Genomic DNA, 6,000 nt, shown 5'->3' on the forward strand with positions numbered 1-6,000 from the left:
GCAGCAGCCTGCTCCACTACCCACTACACACACACTAATGTGGGACCTCCCCTCATGTGGTGACAAAGCCAGAACCACAACAGACACCAGAGACCTCTGTCTGTACTAGTGACCGTGGCAGTGATGGTAGCAGCAAAGAGGTCCCCAATCACAACCATGGCCTGCACTGCATCCAACAGTCACATCCCCACTGGGCAGCAATCCAGTCACCTGAAACACCTTTCATTAAGCTACAGGCTATTTCCCAAGAAGTTTTAGAGATAATAATTAGACTGTGTGTAACAGCAAACAGGTTATCCTGGCACTGAAACAGTTTCGCTACTACTGACACGGCATCATTATATTTTTTCAATCCTTGGCTGCTGTGCTTCACTGCATAGAAACACAGAACTGTAGAGTTGGAAGAGACCGTGAGGGTCTCTAGTCCTACCCTCTGAAATGCAGGAATCTTTTGCCCAACATGGCGCTCGAAACCACAACCTTGAGATTAAGTGTCTCATGCTCTACCAACTGAGCTATATGATCAAAATCAGATCTCTTCTCCTGCACGTGTTCTTTAATTACATCCAGAAAGGGCCTCCAGTAATCTCCCGATTGCAATATATTTTCAGAGCACCTGCTTCTTGACAGTGATCACATCCACACCATATCTTTAAAGCAGTGTGCCGTTCAACCAGTGTGCCGTGGCACCCTAGGGTGCCATGAAGGATGGTCTGAGTGCCGCAGGCAACACTGGCCTCTGTCCCTCTTTCCTTCCCTCCCTCCCCTGATGCCCTCTTGGTCCTCTACCTCCCAAAGGCTTGCATGGCTGTTTGTTGCAGCAGCCAAGGCTACAAGCTCCCCAGACGAATGGTGTCTCTGGGGCTGGCCTAGGGGTGCTGGCTGCCAGGAGCTGAGGTGGCCTTGCAGTAAGTAAGCAAGTAGGCAAGGGAGCCTAGTCGGCTAGTCCACCAGCCCTTGCTGTTTGGAATGGACATACAAGTGGGAGACAGGGCAGGCAGGCAGGCTCTGTGCTGGCCTTTCTTGTGTTTGCTGTGTGCAAGGCTTTCCTGGAGCTGAGTGCCCAGTGCTGAAAGGGAGCCTTTCCACCATGCAGGGCTGGAAGCGCCCTCTACTGCCTCCTGAGGTAAGGTGCTAGCTAGCCTCATGTTCACCTCTGGCCAGTCTCCTTTAGGCCACTAAGGCTGGGGGCATCCTCTTCCTTGTGGGTCAGTGTGAAGAGGCACCTCTCTTTTGGACAGCGGGGTGGGGTGGGGTGGGGGAGTGCCTCAGAAAGAATGTAGTTGGCCAAGGGAGCTGTGGGCTCAAAAAGGTTGAAAACCTCTGATTTAAAGCATTCTTGTATCACTTTAACAGCCTTGACTTCCCCTAAATTTTTGAAACTTACAAACCCTTAACAAACAATAGGTCGCAGGATGCTTTGAGAAAATCCCAAAGTGGTATAAGACACATCATATGGAAATTGCCTTCTTGTATTTGCTTTGGAAATTTATTAGTTAAGGCAATATTCCACATTTGTTGGTACCAATATCCCATAATGTTAACATTGTCCATCACCTTCCTACATCTCACAACGGTTAAACATGCTGCTGCAAATAGGAATCTGAGAAGTTCCTTGTGTATGACATCCTCCCTCACAGCATGCAAAGAAATTGAGAAATAATGAGGCTAACTTTTTGGAAGGCACAGTCTCAGAAAGCCCAAATGACGGGACTGGACCACCACATATGGAAATATGTTCCTACATCTCTCCTACATTTTTGACCAATGGTGTTTACTTGTTTTATTAGAGTGTAGAGAGATAGTTACCACCTTTGTATTATCATAAGCATTCTCTTTTAAGCAGGCTTAGTTTGAGGAGCATGGCATCTTGTCCCAATCAGCACTCCACTTGGTCTGGTCAATGGCAGTATTCAAGTCCTGTACCCACAGCATTTCAGACATTAAACCACAAACAGATTCTCAAAGGATGTTCATACCCATGTTGCTTGCAATGATGGATCTGATGGAACCAGAACCAGTTCCACTTCTGTAAGCTTCTATGTGTTTTGAAACCTGCTTAATCCCAACATTTATATTGTCATAATTTGTCTGCACAGTAAAAATTAGGATGTTATAAAAATGGAACGGGAAGTAAAAGCGGTGAAACCAGTTCCTTAAAGTACTGGCTGTCACACTGTCCTAAGCACTATTGCTTTGTAGGCATAAAGGAGAAGTATAAACAAGATGCTCACAAGGAGTCTTATAGGGTTTTCAGTTTAAGGAGAGGAACAGTGGGGGAAGAGGCTGCTTTTCAAACCTGCCATTTCCCCTCCACTATCCCAGCTGCTTTTTCACCTGGGAGAAAAGAAAGCCGTTCCTGTGTTTTCTCCTGTGGGAAGAAAACAGATTTGGGGATGGATGTGTACCTTTGTGTACATTTTACTGTGATGTGTTTTTGTGAAGTTGTGACTAGTAGCTACTTCCCAGTTTGTGTGCAGTTGTGACAGGCAATGATCTACTTGTGGTTGCACAATATTTACCATGTGTAAGTAATATTTACCTGAGGAAAACAAGATTTACAAAGGGTATTCCTTAGTTGCCTGCAGACAAAATTGGTCCTTAGTAGTGACACCAAGAAAAGGGGTTAATAGGGGATTTATAACATATGCTTTAAACTTGGACCCCTAGTTTCAGTATTTTATTATAAAAAGTAAAAATACTTTATAGCGTGGCATCCAAAAGCATACAGAAAGTTAAGGATGAATCCTAAAAATCTCTCTTTCCGGTGTATAAGCCCCATTGAATTCAACAGCTTACTTCAGAGTAGACATAGGATTGTCCTCTTGGTCTGTTTCAATCAAAGGAGAAGATAGATGAAAAGAGATGATACAATGAACACAGCATGTGAGCACATGAAAAATGGCTTCATGTTTCCAAATTGCAAAAAAAGAAGATCAAAGACTTTTTAACATCTTTCAAAGCTTCGGTTACAGACATGGATTCATTTTTTATTGAGCTGGAGTTTATAGGTAACATGTTTATAGGTTTCAAAACTGCTCTGGCACTAGGTGGTTTATCTATAAAGCCTTTCAAGACACAGTGCAAAGGAAAATTCTGTTATTAATGAGCATTGGTGTGAGATGCTTACAGTTAACAGTATGTTTGTTTCTCTTATCGTACTTTATTCCATACAAGTGAAATTTCCTAAGCGATAAGTGGCATAGATTTAAAGAAGAAAGTAGGTGCCAAGAAATGTTGTTAATGCATTTCGGCTTCATTAACTACAAACCGCAAAACCTGGGATCCCCTTGAAACTGATGCCAAAGTTTTGCAATCGTTTTGTGGTGTTTCACAGCAAAATGCCTGCGTTTTGCAGCACCCCACACACAAACAGAGTAATTGACATTCAAACCCGGGGGGGGGTCACCAAAAACCCAATGTCCAATTCTCCAAACTGGTGCCAAAACATCGGCAAAAGTCCTGCAACAGCCTTTCGTGACCAAAACACCACGTTCTGCATCAGACCCCAAAACGGAGTACTCAGCACCCTAACCTGCGGCGTCACAGGATCACCAAAAGCCTGATGTTGTCCGATTCACTCCAAACTGGGGAGGTTGCGCTGATGCATCCCCAGCTGTTGCTTTTGACTACCTGTGATATCACAAAAGGACACGGTGGCTGAATGGGAAAAGGCAATTATTACTGGGATGGGGAACAAATGAAAGAAGAAGAAAGAGGCTCAGGGAACATCTACTTGTAGATGTTCAGAAGAGCAAGGTTCGGTGTGAGAACTATGATGAGCCACAAAGACTCATGTTCGACTTGCACTTCTGCTCATAATAAAAGGCCATTGGGGCGGGTGGGGAATTGTTAGGAGATACCTATCTCCCTCGCAGAGCTACAATTCCCTGTGAGGAGGGTCTGACTGTTAAACCATTCTGGAAACAGTAGCTTTGTGAGGGAAACAGGCGTCTCTTAACAAGTTTCGGCAAACCCTTCAGGGTGCCAACTTAAATAAAATGGGGGGCAGGTATGTCCCACCCCTCATTAATTGATCACGTAGTACAGTGCACACACACCATTTGGGGAGCCCCTCGGAATTGGCTCCTATGGCTCCCCTTTAAATTACAGTTCCCAGGAATTTGGGGAGTTAAACTGTGACGGTTTAAGAGTGCTTTGACTGTACAATGCTGATAAGGCCCTACAGTTGCTAGACTGGCACCACCATGTGGCAAATGTATACTATACAACCAAACGGAGAGAGCCTCAAATCCCTTGTGCAGCGCTCACAGAACTAGAGGTGGTTCTGCTGCATGTGACAGCAGTATTGCTCCCAGCTGTGAACACACATTTTCATATGTCCTATTGGTTACCTGCAGGCAGGAGCTGCAGTTTAGTTCTGACGCTTTAATTTTAACGGGAAAATCTCACACTGTGTGCACAGGGGGCCAATTCCAAACAGCCGCAGATGGGATTGGGCTGTGTGTGCAAAAGAAGCATGGTAAATACCGGTAAATTAAGTAAAAAAAAAAAAAAAACTTAAGTAAAATTAGAAATTGTAGGAAGATTTTGACAGATTTTTTCTGAGCGCTCGGGGTCAAAAGAAAGCAATTTAACAACTGTTGTTGAGACATTTCATTCAAAAATTGCTAGACCAGAGGTTTTCAACCTTTTTGAGTCTACAGCTTCCTTGACCAACTACATTCTCTCTGAGGCACCCCTGTGGGGCTTGGGAGCCCAGTTGTGTCACCCCTTTCCTGCAAATCTGGCAGCCTCTCATCCTTTTTCAAACACCCTCCCTTGTGCAGTGTCACCTCAGCCTCCTCTCCTCTCCCCTCTTCTTGAGAGTCCTCTGGGCAGCTGCAGCTGCCGCCCCTGGTCTCTGAGTTGCCCCCCACCTGCCCTAAAGAAAGGTGCCTCCTCATACTGACCCACAAGGGCATGGGAAGAGGATGCCCCCAGCCTTAGTGGCCCAGTGGAGACTGGCCAGAGGTGAACATGAGGCCAGCACCCTCCCTCAGGAGGCAGCAGTGGGCGCTGCCAGCCCTGCATGGCGGAAAGGCATACAGCTCCCAGGAAGGCCTTGCCCACAGCAAACACAAGAAAGGCCAGCACAGTGACTGCCTGCCTAGCCTCTCACTTGTCTGTCCATTCCTCAACAGTAAGGGCTGACGGACTGGCTGGCTGGGCTCCCTTGCCTGCTTGCTTGCTTACTCCGAGGCTGTCTCAGCTCCTGGCACCCAGAACCCCTAGGCCAGCCCCAGAGGCACCATTCACTTGGAGAGCACATTGTAGCCTTGGCTGCTGCAACAAACAGCCATGCAAGCCTTTGGGAGGCAGAGATGTGAGAGGGCATCAGAGGACAGAGGGAAGGAAAGAGGGACGGAGGCCAGTGTTGCCTGCGGCACCCCTATCCTTCAAGGCACCCCAGGGTGCCACGGCACACTGGATGAATGGCACACTGCTTTAAATATATGGTGTAGATGTGTTCCCTGTCAAGAAGCAGGTGCTGTGAAAATATAATGCAATCAGGAGATTACTGGAGGCCCTTTCTGGATGTAATTAAAGCACACGTGCAGGAGAAGAGATCTGATTTTGATCAAATAGCTCTGTTGGTAGAGCATGAGACACTTAATCTCAAGGTTGTGGGTTCGAGCGCCACGTTGGGCAAAATATTCCTGCATTTCAGGGGGTAGAGGCAGATGAGTATCTTTCTGCTCCCCCCCCCCCATACATTCTGGCCATTCCCCATACATTCTAGCTGGTTCCCCGAGCTAGGAATATTGGTGTATTCAGGACGGCTGCAAGGTGTATAAAGAGAAATCAAGCCGCCCGGGTTGTCCCAACATGATTGCCTCCTACGATAAACTCAAATGTAGTCCCAACCACCCAGACGCGCAACTTGCGTTTGGGCGCGCCCGCCCGCTCGCCCTTTCGCCGCCTGCTTTCCCCGCCCAGGAGTCTGTGACGTCATCGCGGCCCGCCTCAGGCCCTGCCCATCGCTTCGCCCCTCCCCCC

The sequence above is a fragment of the Podarcis raffonei genome, chromosome 11, assembly GCF_027172205.1.
Source record: "Podarcis raffonei isolate rPodRaf1 chromosome 11, rPodRaf1.pri, whole genome shotgun sequence".
Lineage (NCBI taxonomy): Eukaryota > Metazoa > Chordata > Lepidosauria > Squamata > Lacertidae > Podarcis > Podarcis raffonei.